This window comes from Anser anser, assembly GCF_964211835.1.
Source record: "Anser anser genome assembly, chromosome: 26".
In the NCBI taxonomy this organism is placed as follows: Eukaryota; Metazoa; Chordata; class Aves; order Anseriformes; family Anatidae; genus Anser; species Anser anser.
The window spans coordinates 5873121-5888221 of NC_139747.1; the positions used below are offsets into that span (position 1 = coordinate 5873121).

A 15101-nucleotide genomic window follows, 5' to 3' on the forward strand; every position below is an offset into this window, starting at 1 on the left:
GAAGCCATCGTTGTCATTTTGTAGATACAGAAGACAGATACTTAACACAGCTTGGGGTCTGCTCTTCACATATCCCAGACTGCCCTGTAGGTGAGTGCTGACGTGGGGCTGATCCTGGCAGAGAGCTTCCAGCAGAGCCCATAGAAAATTCTGGCAGGAAAGAGAAATCCCCAGATGTATTTAAGACAAGGTAAAGACCTTACATGATAATTATTACCATCTAATTGCTTGGTCATACCTGTTAGTACGAGTTCAGTGCCAGGTAAACACTAGGCTCGGTGTTGAACTCGACCAGCTAAAATAAAAATACAAAATGCTCAGTTTTCATGGGGAGTTTAATAGGCTTGTGTATCCTCTCTTCTGAGATTGCAGCATGGTGTTGCCATTCTAGAGTGTGCTTTAAATTACCCAGTTTAAGCTTAAAAAATAAGCTGGTTTGGATAGTGGTTTTACTGGCACCTGGAGTTTGATGCAGGCTGTAGAACCTAGCAGAGAAGCAGAACAAATACTTGAGCAATTAGCTGCTGATGTGCTGCACGTTGCCAGAATGAGACTCAGGCTGTGCGCCTTGATCTGCCTGGTGATTTCATTATAGGTAAAGGATTATTGCAGCAAGTAGCTCAGATTAGTAAACCGGAAAATAATCCTTGAGAAATGTAGAACAATTGGATTAGTAGTTGATGAGTTCTTGCAACCCTACTCCTAGCTTTAAGTCATGATCCAGACAACTTGAAATTAGAGCAGTATTAACCTAGAGCTGCACTGGAAGAAATTCAACCGTAGGCTGGCAATGAGGTTAAACAAGCCCTGAGATTTTTATCATGGATTTAAACAAGCCTTTGGCTTCAGGAGAGATGCAAATTGGAGTTGAAAATGTCTTGTCAGAGCCCTGGGGATAAAGGAAGGGGCTAAGGGCTTCAGTTCTCTCGGGCAGGTTGGGTTCCTGCTGTCCCTTAAGAGACCAAATTCGTATGGTTTAAAATCCATCCCAATCTGTCACTTGTCTCTAAACCCTACTTCTAGCTAGGCTTAGATTCAGTGCGTGTTTTCTCAAGGCATCAGGCCCTCATGTTGAGTTAGATATAAAGAGATAGATGGAAATTAGGGTCTGTGAATGTCTGCTCTGCATCTTCAGTATGGAAACAAATCTAAAGGAAAAGCGGCTTTCAAATGGAATAATTTGAGCTGCAGGTTGATGAATGTTTCCTCTGGTGACAGTGCCGATTTAAGCAGCCTTCATCCATCACGGGCTGTGTGCTGCCAGCTGTGCCATGACCCTGTGGTGCTGCTGGTACCACTGGACAGATGGACACTGAGGCAGTGAGGCTGAGGAGCTTTTTTGGGTTAGCCCACAGAAGCTTACTTTTATGTTGAAGCCAGATGTGCATGGAGAATTTTTACCTGTTCCATACTGTCTGGTTTTTATTTATTTTTTTAAGACTGCTAATATGAGAATTTTTCTTTTTTTGAAGCTAACAGGGAGTTAAATTCCAGTAGAGAAATAAAAGTTGTATCTTTGTTGGTATCGCTAGTCTGGAGGCTTTTCTTCAAGGGGAAGTTTAAGGTACTGGCAGTGTTTGGGGTGGGAGGGTGAGGAGGGAAACCAATCCTAACAGGCAGTGATGTGACTGTGTTTTCCCCGTATGTGTTTCAGAGACTCTGTAGAAGATGCTGCATTTGTGTACGGATACTATTTCAATGTTTTAAAATAAGAACTGTTGGGGTTTTTGTTCTTTGAGAATCTCTGTATGTTTTTTTTTTTTCTTCCCTAATATAGCCAAAACTGTCAACTTCCTCAATAGAAAGGACTCTTACTGTGCTGTGGAGTGTGGCTTTGGGTGCTGCGTAGGTTGTTCAAAGCTAAATGGTGGCAACTTCACTCGTCTTTAGTATGGATTCCTGAAGAAGTGTCTGGTAAACTTCTCTAATGACCTAATCTGAACTATAGTTAACCTTGTCTGATCCTCGTGTGTACAGGGGAAGTAAACCGGCACGCCCTTGTGAGCTATTCCAGTTCATTGCAGTGTCCTATGCAAGGTGATTCTGGAAGAATTTATTCTGCTGTAGCTGTTCTGCTGGTATCTTTGTGTGAATGACATAAGAAAAATAATGAGAAAACCCAAGACCAAAAAGATTCTCTGGAGCTATTCCTTCAATGGATTTATCTTACTTTCAAACGCTTCCTTAGACATTTATCCTTATGGTAGGAAAAGAAAATGCAGAGGGCTGTGCAAAATGTTTTTTTCTTCCATTGAAGATGATGGTTTATGTATTGCTGAAAAATTTATTTGTATCAGGTACTCTTATTCTGAAGCCTTAGTGGTCATGAAATGGTCTGAGAGCAGTTACAGTGTTTTATTTTACTTAAAAGTTGCAGGAAGAAAATATTGGCAGTCAAGATGAGTAAAGAGATGTGCAGCATGATGGAGTGTAAGACAGGGATAAAATAAATCATTTAAAATGAAAGCTATTTGCCGTGTTCCCTAGCCATTCCCAGGGGTGAGGTGCATTAAGACATTGTGCTAACTTAGTGATACTGCACATAATACTTCTGTCAGTACTGGCGAGCATATTTTCTTATTAGCATATTACAGCTAAATATTTCTATTTGTTATTATTGGTCTTATGACAATGCCTATTGTAAAAAGAAAAGTCTGATAGTCAGCCATTTTCAGGTATTAGGAAGGAAATGTCAGTTATTTGCATGTTCTTCTATTAGAAATGAATCTAGGTGTGAATTTTTTCAAAAAATTTTTCTCACAGCTCTGTGCAGCCTGGGCCTGTGGCCCCAGTGCAGTGTTGGGCAGTGTCTGGGTTTGGGGAAGGATGACCCAAAACACAAGTGTGGTCGTCTCCAACCTGTGCAGCAAGAGAGTACTGAAATAGCATTTCTTCCTATCATTCCTTAATTGTATCATTTGTGGAGGAATGGCTGGGTTTGAGTTAAACTACAATTGCACAGATTTATAATTACACATTCAATGGTCTGAATCTCCTTGTGTCTCAGTTTTTGGGCAAGAACAGTAAAGTGGAAGTTACGGAGGCCAGGAGGGGAAAAAAAGAAATTTCTTCTCTCTTGTGCTTCAAAAAAGAAAAAAGCTGTCCTATTCAGGTGAAAGGGAGCTTCTTGAATTTCTTTTTACCACATTCAGGCAGCCAGAGTTTTTGTTTTGTTTTTCCCTTCGCTAAAACCTACATCATTAACTGTGCGAGAAAATTGCCATGTATTGCATTGGTAAGACTGGGTCGTGTGCACCTTAACGTGATGATATAGTTGATTTTTATCTTGTGTATTATGGAGACCAGTCTATCTTTCTTCTCTGAATGAGTGATGTTTTGGTCTTGTACTTGCGTCAGCGAAATGCCAGAGAAGACGAGCTCTGTCTGATAGTTGTATTTTTAGGAGCAGATGGGAGCAGATTAGTCCCGTTGTAATTGTGTTTGAGGAGCTCCAAGTAGCAGCATGGTACCTGTAAGTATTTTTGAACTTTTAGGCTGTGCAGTATGAAGGCAATACCGGAATTTATTTACGTGTGTGTGTGTGCATACTTGTATATAATAATAACGTGTGGATTTAACTGGTGCTTGCCTGTTACTCCTTTGTGACTAAAGGGACTGTTAATTTAGCATTGTTTCTATTATGCTTGCCTTTGATTGAAATTGCTTGAAGTATGGACTCAAATTAGCATAAATGGTGAAGGAGAGATTGACTCACAGTGGCTCTGCGTTTGACTGTTTTGAAATCTAATGACTCATGCGATAGATTTCAAATGGCTGCATGTCCCCCATATTTGTTGTCCGAATTTATTTTTAAATCAAATTACTGCAGTCATTTGAACAGTTGGCTGAAGCATTTTGAGAATGCATTGTAGACAGGAATGCTGTCATAGCAGAGAAGTAAAAAAGCAACTTTAGGAAGTTTCTGTGCACTTGCATTCCTAGGCATTAACCTCGTGTATCGATGCCTTGAGTAAGTTCGGGCTCTAAAAGTAGGCATTTTAATTGGGTTTACTCTTATTTGTTGCATGGCCGTGAAATAGCAGCCTGGGGCAATAAGCCCTGTTTTAGTGGTATGCTGGCTATTAATGTGCTTGTAAGATTATAAAAGTTAAGAGAATAAAGGACAGTTTGGAAACTTTAAGAGAAAGGCACCTGAAATGCTGAGTGTACTGAGTGTGCTCTTAGCTGTGTTTATATGATGAGGTGGTTAACGTGCTGTTAGTGAATTTACCCCAGTCTTGCCGTGCTCTGAAAGTCACTGCTCACAGTATTAACAGTGGGAGGAAAAAGCTGCAAATCTGACTGCTTGAGTCTCCTGTGAAGCACATCTGTGTGATGCTTGTGGTTTTCTAGCACAAAAAGTAGTGATTTTACAGGCTTCTGTTTTCTGGCCCTATTCCTTTTATTACTTACCCGTATCATCTTGAATTTCGGCATGTAATTCAGTGTTTCTGTTTTGTTGTGGAAAAAAAGGTGCCTATTTATGTATTCTCATTGGTATTCAAGGTCGTACAGATGATTTAAGAAAAATGGTAACGTGACTCCATGTCATGACTTGCACTTGATTTACAGGCCTGGAATGGATATAAAATGCTGCACCACAAAGCTAGCAGCCTCTTATTGTGTGTGCTAAATAAAACTAAAATGTCCCAGAGTTGATGGTGTTTATTTGGCTTTGTTGTAATAAGATTTGACTTTCAGTGGAGTGCTTGTGGCAGGAAAAATCTTGAGTTCTACAGTTTTTGCTGTGTGTATTACTCCCCCTTTGTGGGGAGATGCCTGTATTCAGACCCTTGCCATACCTGAGCTAAGAAAACACATCCTTTCTTTCGGTGCTGATGGGAAATACTGTCTTTGGTATATTTTGGAACACAAGCTGTTTCACAAGTTACAGCATTTTTTTTCATTTTTTTTTACTGAAAATGAAATGTTTCTGAAAGTTGAGGTAGTTGTTTCTGATTCAAGAAGCATTTGCTCGATTGTATTGTAAGAGTTTTTGATAAAGGCTTAAACAGCACCTTTTCCTGTTGAGCGTTTTATTGCATGCATGCTAAACCAAGGGAGTAATTGGGATTCAGACTGACAAAAAGCATGTGGCATACCGTGAGTTTATGCTGAGATATGCATTACAGTTATCAGTATAATTTTACAGGACTGTCCTCTGGTGTACTCAGACTGTTAGACACTTGTTGGTTATATGGAGCTTATTTTAACTTGCCTGTAGATGCCTTTTACAACACAAGCAAAAAAAATAATATGGTGGGATAACTATTTTTCTTTTTAATAGCCAAGCGGTCTGTTTTTGTTGTAGTAAGATAGTATATCTATTTATCTGTTCTAGCTAGAAAGTGAAAAATGAATGAGAACTGCTCAATTTGCAGTGTATTAATTTCAGACCATAGGAATCAGCAAATCTGGCTCGGTATAAGTAATAATCTTGTGTTGCCTGGCCTTCCACTTGAAGCAGACCAAGGTCTAAGGTCTATGAACTCGGGGTTGGGCTTTGCAGTGAGCTGCGGTTTCCATTGCCCATCTGTATGGGGAGAAGAGGATGGTAACCTGAGCTCTTTCTGAGGCGCCGTGTGATCCTTCTCATAAAAACATAGGTCTGAAGAGCTCCTTCTGCGGAAGGGGAAGAACTCTAATAATCTTCAGCCCAGGGGCCTTGTAAACATCCATTGATAATGAGCCTTCCTGTTTGGAAGGGATCAAAAAAATTTAATGCTTTTCATGAAGATGCCTAATAAGGCACAACTGAATCAAGCAAAACTATCAATTAAGCCTTCTATTGATTTTTTTTAGTATAAATGAGCCTAAACGCAAAGAATATCTGGTCTTGCCTTTTCCTGGCTGTTCTATTTTGGTAAAGATTTTGCCATTAGTGTTAGCTCAGTTTTAAATCTCGCTTCTGTGTACTGTTCTTGCTTCCTAAACCTGCTGAATCCTAGACTACAGGACAGTACGCTGAGTGCGTTAAGACCCGAGTCTAATTAGTGTTTTTGTTCTGGGGGCTGTTGTGACAGATAATGTTTTGTTGAATGGCAGGTAATAGGTTTATTATGGAGAGAGCACAGCATATGGGTATCTTCAAAGGAGACTCTATCTGTATTGGCCTTTTCTCCTCTTAATTATTCAAATGGGAAATTTTGTTTGAGGGCAAAATGTATGACTATATTATTCTAAATAGTAGCAGCAAAGACTTCTTGTATTTTAAGTGACACCAATTAAGTAAGAATAATTGTGATCTTTTTTTTTTAAAGTAGTGCTATGCAGACATCTGGAAAAAAAAAAAAAGCCCCCCAAAGAAGAAACCAGTAGAGTGCAATATTAACGTCACAGTATGCTTGCTTTAAAAAAAAAAGGGGGGGGGGGGATAGTTTTGGCAGCAAAAATCACAAAAAAGTATTACATTAAATATTGCCAAAATACTTTTCATAAAAAGCATGTCTTGCTGAAAAGAATCTTTCAATAAACAATACTTGACATGAATACTATTATAAGAAACATGAACTCTGTCAGAATATTACATTTTTTGTGCTTTTCCTGAGCAATCAGTACAGTGTAAAGTGGAACGTGCTATTCCTGTCACTTCAGTTGGAGAAGAATTCACTTTTTGTTCTTATGCATTTTTCTTGAAGGGATATTTAATACGTTGAACATATATGAGAATATTCTTCATTAACTGCCTACATAGGGAGAAAAATATTCAAAGCAATTGTACTAAGTTACATCTTGAGTCCCTCCATGCTAACGTGCTAAATGCCGTACAGGTTAGACGCCAGCTGCCTTTCAACAGGTGCTGCTTACCTCTGCTCTCTGCTGATTGTCCCCGTGGAGTAAGAGGATTGAACTGGCGATGGCACGTCAACTTCTCAGGCCAGGCATGATCTACTAATGCACGTTCATAAAGAAGTGGGTCAGGACTACTGGGCACGTATGCATTTTCACCCTAATCTGCCTGAAAGATGAGTACGGGAAGTTAACCAGCAGGTCTGGTTAAACACAAGCCCGTCTGTATAAACACTTCCAGCCTTGTTGTGAAATTAATAAATTAGTAATTGGTGTGGGAATGAAATGCAGGGTTGCATACAGTTGTTCAGTGTGTGGGCAGAGAGTAAGTAGTGCTGGCATAACTTAAAAATCATTAATGGCAGTAATGACTTGATTTATCCCTGTGGCTCTGACTATGGCAAACCGAGCTATGATTTGAGACCAAAGCTCACGGGACCAACATTTGGTCAGCAGTCATTGGTATTAAAATCTCTGCAGCAATAGACAGTCAGCTTCTGCGTCGTCTTCTGCCAGTTCAGCAGAAGGAAATTCTGTTGTTCTAGGTTTGTCTCCACGTAGGTGGGGGCTTGAGGACTCTAAATCTCAGCATGGTGATGACTGACTTCTGGGAAGGTGTTTGGTTAGATGTGTCAAAGTTGTACTTCGAGCAGTCACCAGTGTGAGGCCAGAAAATACTTGGCCTACAGAGCAGAGAGTACTTTGTAACCTGGTAAAAGCTGCCTGCTCAAAAGCACGTGAAGAATCATGCTCTCTCTCCTCTCACTGCTTGGATGCCTAGAAACATTTTCCCTGCAAGTGGTATAAATTTGCTGATTATTCCCAGGAAAGATTTCTTGAAATAATCTTGAAGGAATGAAAGGTCACTGAGCAAGGAGGGCATAATTCTCCCAACTGGATAATTAAAAAGAAAATTAAAAAGTGTGTTAAGTTGGAGATTGACTTGTGGCCATGCTTTGAGGATTAAAAGGGCTTTTTCATTTCAGATGGAGGAGGTCAGGATTGGTGGGAGGAGAAGCTGCAGCTGCTGGAGCAATTGGGCAGTGCAGTGAAGCCACATTTGTCATTTGCTTACTGAACCATGAACGAGAAACCAGAATAACTGAACAGCAGTATGGCTATCTGCTGTTTTCTCCCGATTTTAAGATATTTAATTTCACAGCTATAGTTTTCAACCTGGCTGATCGGTCTTTAGTGCAGGTAGATTTCTGGGCATCTGAGCAAAGTGTATTGAATTAAAAACTGTGAAGATGTTTTTTGTATAGACATGGTTTGCCTTTAGAAAACGAAAATAACAGCAACTTCAACTGAAGGATGGAACTTTCCACGTTCTTTGCATAGCCTGTACTCAGAGCAGTCTGTTTTCTTCTTTGAAGAAGTATAGCCTGCACTTTTGAAACCGTGTGCAGTCAAAAAAATAAGATGGATAAGCTAAACTACGAGTGTGCTAACTAGAGGGTAACAGCAAAATAATGCCATGGTAATGCCAACAAATGACAAAATTGCAACTTCAGCGGATACAGCATCAGGTGTTTCAAGTCTAGACTTAGTATGTCTGTTTGTAGAGCTGCCGCGTTTTGTGATCTGCAGCATTGAAAGGGTTGGAGCCGTTGGGCTGATTGTTGGCTTTTGCTTGTTAGCTGCGGCTGGAACCCATGAGGGCACCTTGGATGTCTTCCTGTGGTGTCACCTCTGAGAAACAAGGAGGCTGAAGGTGCTGGTGCGAAGTGTGATTGTAGGCTTCTAGTTCGCAGCTTATTAGCTTCAGGCTTATTAGATATCCGGGCTTAGTAGCTTAGCTCTGTGTTGTTGCCTTGGCTGAGTGACTGCGTACTTGAGTTTGGTCTGTGTACTGGCTTCTTGGCATACGTTGACGATGTTTTGCTGGGCATCTTGGGAATACTTGAAGGCAATGATGCTCTAAGGGTTGCAGTCAGCAACCTGCTCTGGTGTTATATTGACCAACGAACTGGTTTCACTTTTGTCAGTCCTTAAAGAAAAATGATTTGTGCTTGGACTGCCATTAATTGCAGACATACCTGGAGGTCCAGGAAAGATGTAGCTGTCTGACTTAGTTTATGGACATGATGGATACAACAGCACATTCTTTCTCCATTAATTTTTGCAGTGCTTTGATCTGTGCCTTGGGGGTATATGGCTTTGGCCTCACTGCTCTTTTGTTGTTGTTTTAACTTGAAAATGATTTCTTATTTCTTGAACAGAAATCAATTGTAGGTATTTTAAAAGGCATTTCCATCTTGTAATCACGTTTTTCTATGTAGAAGTAGCATAGGTCTACCTTGACTTACTTCTCAGACCCTAGACTTTTCTTAAAGTATTAAAAGAAAAAAGCGATTGCAGAAAAAGTTCTAAGGAACACTGTAATACAGCTTGTAACTGAATTCAGGGTTGAAGAAGAAGAAGGAAAAAAAAAAAGCACTAAGCATTGTATTCTTCAACTGGAAAAGTGGAATTCACTTACCATGGGCTGCTTCTAGGTATCATTTCTGTTAGATGAAGAGGGATGTGCATTTTGATGAGTTGAGTCGTGTACAACGGGTACATGTAGGTAGCACCCAGGGCTATGCATTGCTCATTGAATTAAATACAAGCTTTCAAAGTAGTTTTGGTAAGTCTTTGCGTATTTTTGATACATTAGGGAGGGGAAGTGCAGATGTTTTTATATTCAAGTGTGTCTTCTGGTAAATGCTTTTTCAAGGAATTTCAGTGGATTCATGAATGTCTCTGGAATCAGATTTAACAGCTCGGTCTTTCTGCTGTTCAAAATTGTGGGTGGAAGCGCATCTGTTTACTAATATGTCATGCTGTTGTCTTGCGTGTGCTGTATTATGTTAAGTATCTTCTAGAAGATGTTCATGGGAGTCCGCTCTATAAATTGAATCCCTTCACTGACATAAAAGGCTACATACTTGTTATTGCTTTGGTAGGAAGAAAATTTAGATTGGAAGAATTAAAAAAAAAAAAAAATGTAGCTGAGCTATTATTTGGCCATCATAAATGAGGCATTCTTCACCTCATCCTTCTGATGCAACAGGATTTTATTGCAGAGGAGATGTTTCTTCCTGACAGCGTTGTGCTGAGAAGGGGGTATTCCATATTCCAACAGCAGAATATTTGTGAGGCACCTGTTCTGCTGAAACAGTTTGTTTTTTTTTTTTTAATAAATTGTGGAACAGAACTTCTTAACAGTTTTCAGTGATTGCGTCAGACTTGCCTTTTATGTTGCTTTTTTTTCTTGTTATTACCTGGCACTATCTGAAGGCTCAAAGCGGTGATTTAGTTACCCGCTGTTTGTCGTCACTGGGTCATATTGTTATCAATTTTGGTCATTTCAGTTCACCATTGCACACCATTCCTATACACAGGAGACTGTTTTCAGTACAGTGGAAACAGATAACTTCAAAGGAGAATTTTGGCCTACCTGTGTGCAGCAAAACTGGGGAGGATGTCCTCAGAATAAATATTTTAGCTCAGAGTGTTGCCTGTAAATTGTCAGTTAGTTTACCAATGTGTGCCTAACACCATGCGTTTGTAATTTGACTATAGCTCTCGGAAGTATTTGTTTCACGCTTAAACTGAGCACTATATAAGTGATGAAGGCGCACAAAATTGGATTTTGTGAGAATAATTAGGAGTGAACTCCACCTCAGAGTAAACATCCTCAAGCAAGAGAAGTGCTCCTGTCGGTTTAAGCTTCAAATATTAAGTAGGGCATACGAGTGGTGACTGGCTATGTAGGATCATTGCTAGGGTCTGCTTCCTACACTGGAGAAGCAGAATGTAAATTGTCTACTGTGATTTCGCTTCCGTCAATAAAATGCAGCCATACGTAAAGCTTCCCACTGGGTTTGGAGTGCGGTAAGTAAAGTGAACCTCTGATACCCCTGCTCGCACGCCCGTGGCAGGTGTAGCGGGTCAGCTAGGGTTTAACCCAGCTGGAGAGCGAGTTGGTCTTGTAGATTCTTCCTGTTCCAGGTAGCATGAACCAGGAGATTAAGAACATTGCAAGATGGCATAATGTTCCCTGTTTCTGTTCTTGTCAGTTTATTCCCTTCTATCTTTTACAGTGTTACAGAGTTTGAAGATGCACTGTAAAATATTCTGCTGTCTTGAAATGGTAATTGTAAGAGTTATATGTCAAATTAACATTCATCTCAACTATAACAGTGATTAAGTACCTATTCACTGCAAGCAATTTCAAGCAAACAGCCTGCAATTACAGCTGTCCGGCACCGTGCATCATCGAAGCTGAGCTTTGAGTGAAGGCCTCCAGATTAGTAGGCGGTTTGTTTGAACTAAATTATTGAGTATAAATATCAGTAACCAGAAACAAATCTTGTGAATGATGAAATTCTCCACTAACTGATGATGGACTTTGGACTGATTAGTCTTAATTGTTACGTAAATATACAAGTCTTGTTTAATTGGGTACTTAAAATCATTTATGCTTTAAAATCAATTATGCTTCAAACCTTGATATTCAGGGCAAGCAGCATTTGAGGGCTTTTTTTTTTTTTTACCGCAACTATTTAAAAGAAATAATTCTGGACATTGGAGTCGAAAAGCAAATTACTTATTTTTTTCATTTTTTTTTCTTGCCATTGATTGTTTAGTCCTCTAGTTCCCTGTAAACATATCAAATGCCCTGAACCTAAAATAATTTCCAGCATATCCCTCAAAAGTATTGCACCTGGACAATCTTACAGGCAGCTTGTGGACCTGTGGTGCAGCACTTTATTTATGGTCTTAAGATATAGTGATGCTTGCCTTAGGGGCTGTAAGCTTTCTCTTCGTTGGATTTTGCATATGTTTTGCGCTTTGGGTGAACATCAGTGAAAGCATTGGGAATCAGAAATCAAGAGCAAAGGAAAGAATCTAATAATTGGAAAGGAGCAGTAGAGGAGGTAACTTTTCAACATCTCTTTGCAGTGGAGATTAAATGCTGGAAAATGTGTGTATGTATATATACACACACTGCATAGAATTATCATGGGATGTAATTGGCTTTCTTTAATGTGTTCTTAGAAAATGAATAAAAAATAATGCACGTAATAAGTGTCAGCTTTCAATTAAATGTGCCCTAATCAATTTTTCATTCTTTAATGAAAGAACAAGCACATGCCAGTATCTGATGCGCTGATGTTAGCAGCGTTCAGGTCTTGACAATTAAGTAAGCTTTGGCAGTCTATGACGAACTTCTAAAATTGCGTAATGCTTGCTTTGCCTACTAGAAGGGAGCTAGATGGCGCCATTGGCCTGTCTTTTGCCTCCACAAATTTGGGTTCAAAAGGTGCGTTTCAGGTAGAGAGAACTCATGCTGCCCTCAGAGGTCTTCTCCTGGGGAGGTGGAAGTGGCAGGGAGGCTGCACGTAAAGGTGGGCAGCGTCCCATAGCTGGATGCTGCTTTCTGCAGGTTTGTTTTAGTTATGGTATCGGTTGTAGAAGTGATGGTGACTCATTAGTGCTGCAACACACATGGAGTATGTGGAGAGGTTGCCGCGTGATCACTTCCCTCTTGGGGTAAGGAAACTGTATACGGACTTCGTAGCAAATACGAAGTGTGTGTGTGTGTTTGTTTGTTTGTTTCCTTTTAGAAGCAATGGTGCTGTGCGTGTACGTGCGTGAGACTTCAGAGAGTGGGGAAGAAGGTTCAGAGTGAGCACAGGAGAAGGGTAGTGCCACTGACACAGTGCCATCCTCATGCAGGAGGAGGTAGATCGGGGAGAGAAGAAGGGTCATGTTCTGCCTCCCTTTCCATCTCACTTTGTTCTGAGGCCCTGAGCATCACTTTTATGCAGCTTTTTCATTAGTAAAGTGAAGGAGCCCAGCACGTGATATGTTGTGTGCTCTCAGTTCTTGGTGAGATTGTGGGTTGTTAAACCTGGTTTTATGGAATAGAACTGTGAGATCTGGGAGCTCTTGAAAACTGGCTAATAGCTAAGAAAAATTCTTCCATGCAAGTTGCACAACTGAGGCTTATGGTAGTGCTCATTTGTTCATCACTGAGACGGGCGGCGAAGTATCCCAATTCTGATTACAGCTGCTGGAGTCAGGCATGTAAATATTTATGCAGCTTGATTTTAGAGGCTCTGGCTGGAGTTTCTGTCTGTAGCGTTGCAGGTTATGTAAAACTCTTGAACCTCCTTGCTCAGTTTGACGTGTACGCACTCTGCTGTTACTTGGAGATACTGTCCCTTCACTTACTTCTCGTAACTATGGCAGAGGCATGTAGTAACAGTTTATGACCATGTGGTGTCTTCCTGCGTTTCAGCCGTTGTGTAACGTGCAGAGATGTTTATTGGGCAAAGTACAGTTATACAATGTAGTGAGCCCAACAAGATTATAAAAATCCTCCGTCAGGATGCCTGCATCCTTTCAGGCTGTGGCTTGCAACTTGAACTGTTGCACTGAGCACAGACTGGAAGAAACACCGCGGAGGAGTTGGCCGAGACAGTCTCTAGAAGTCAGTACGGGTTTCTGGAGGTAAGGGCTTCTCTGAATCCAAATGTTAATGGGGATGATTTACAGGAATTCAGCTGCTGTAGTGTAGGAATTCTTAAATAAGAAAACTTAATCCTGATATACTCAAGTTTTGAATAGCTTAATTTTCAATATACCCAGGATTTGGAGACTTAATTTTTCATTTAAAAATATCAGCATCACTGTAAAGAGAGATTCAGAAGTATTTACTGTCTTTTCTGTTTGCCTGTAAACTTGGTCTCCCTTTTAATTTAAAATGGGAGGAAATTATACGACGTTTATGTAGTTTAAAAAAAAAGATTTTAAGAATGCTGGACCCCAGATGTACAGCATCTTGGTCAGTTTTTGAAAGTGTCTTGAATTCCAATCTTTTTTTAATAAGTTATGTTAAATGGAAGAGAAAAGCTTAATTATTTCAAGTTATGCCTAGCAGAACAACTATATATCTGTGTGTGTGTGTATTGTGTAAATTGTGTAATCGCTTACTGGTTTTATAATGCTTACTGGACTTGAATTGCTTTCTTCCAGCAAGGAGTATCTGTTTCAAAAGTAGACTTAAGAAAGTCAAAATCTTTGGAAAGGAGCTTCATAGTCAGAGTTGAAAAACTTGGCCCATTACCTAGGTTTGCTTAATAAATGGAATTTTTCCTAGATGAGTCTCTAACTTCACCTTTGTTTTAATGTGATGAAGGTCTTGGAGAAAAGGAGCTTTCATCAAAATGCCAAGTAGAAGTACAAAGAAAGCTGAGAAAAGATCCAGTGTGTGCTCAGGTTGCTTTCCGAGTGCTGTAAAGGAGCTTAATGAACTGTGTATTAACATCCATAATAATGTGGAAGTTTCTGAATTCTTAGATTATTAATGCTTCACAGCGGGACTCTAAGGACTGTATGCTATTGTAAATCAAATTAATGCCTACTGTAAACAGGGATGGATGTGTACTTTGCTGAAGGTAAGACTACGAAGTAGTAATATGTTTCATAAAGGACAGTGATACGGTATTTCATTTTTATTTATCTTGTCATTGCTATCTAGAGAATAGCAGTTGTCATTTGGTATCAGTCATATAGTGTCAAGCTGTAAAACTGTCTGTCAGATCTTGCATACGTCTTTGAAATGTATTCTTACAGTTTCTTCCAGATACTCCTTTCCTGTTCATTCATTAGGATATTCGTTAGGACGTAGATCATCGTACATGTTGAGTGCATCTCCTATGGAAAGTAGTGCACATACTGCATAGAATTTTGGCAAAACCGTTGCCTATTGGAACAATAAAAAGAGAGAAAAATGGTGTGAAAAATAAGCAAGGAACAGCTTGACAAATAATGTTTTTGACCAAACTTGTACATTAATGTTGACCAATACCTCTTGGAAATATTTGTATTGAAGATATTTTTGTTTAGATTCATAGCCAAATTATCTCTTTTTAATAATTGGAGTAACCAAGCGTGTAGTTCTTGAAAGCTATGAGCTTCTTTGTTAAATATCTCATTCAGTTGGATTTAAGTCTTTTCAGCAAGCTCATTCACATAGGAAGTTAATGAGATTTACCTAATGTGTTTTAAATCAACAGAAGGTTTGAGCTGGGCATAACTTTCCTGCACGGCTTTGTGTAGACATGCTATAATAATGTTGGTCAGTTGTTAAGACATACTATTCTGGATGGCAGTCAAAATACCAACTACTTAAAAATTCATTAGTGACTACAAAGAAAGAATACGTTGGTGCTTTGAAGACATACTTTGAAGTGAGAAACGAACTCAGGACCGAAACTCCTTAAAGTGCCTGTCAAATCTTGTTTTTTAAAATCTAA

At 39.6% G+C, this 15101-nt stretch overlaps 1 protein-coding gene across 3 annotated transcripts in view; it reads left to right on the forward strand.

Moving 5' to 3' along the window:
- Window positions 1–15101, forward strand: part of SLC23A2 (solute carrier family 23 member 2) — a 61686-nt gene that overhangs the window by 4773 nt on the left and 41812 nt on the right. Inside the window, exon 1 of one of the 3 annotated variants that reach the window (XM_083811783.1) lies at window positions 6364–13293. The exons of the other annotated variants lie outside the window; for them this stretch is intronic. The gene's annotated coding sequence lies outside the window, so the exon portion shown is untranslated. Of the gene's footprint in view, window positions 1–6363; window positions 13294–15101 lie in introns of those variants that run through there. 3 annotated transcript variants of the gene reach the window in all.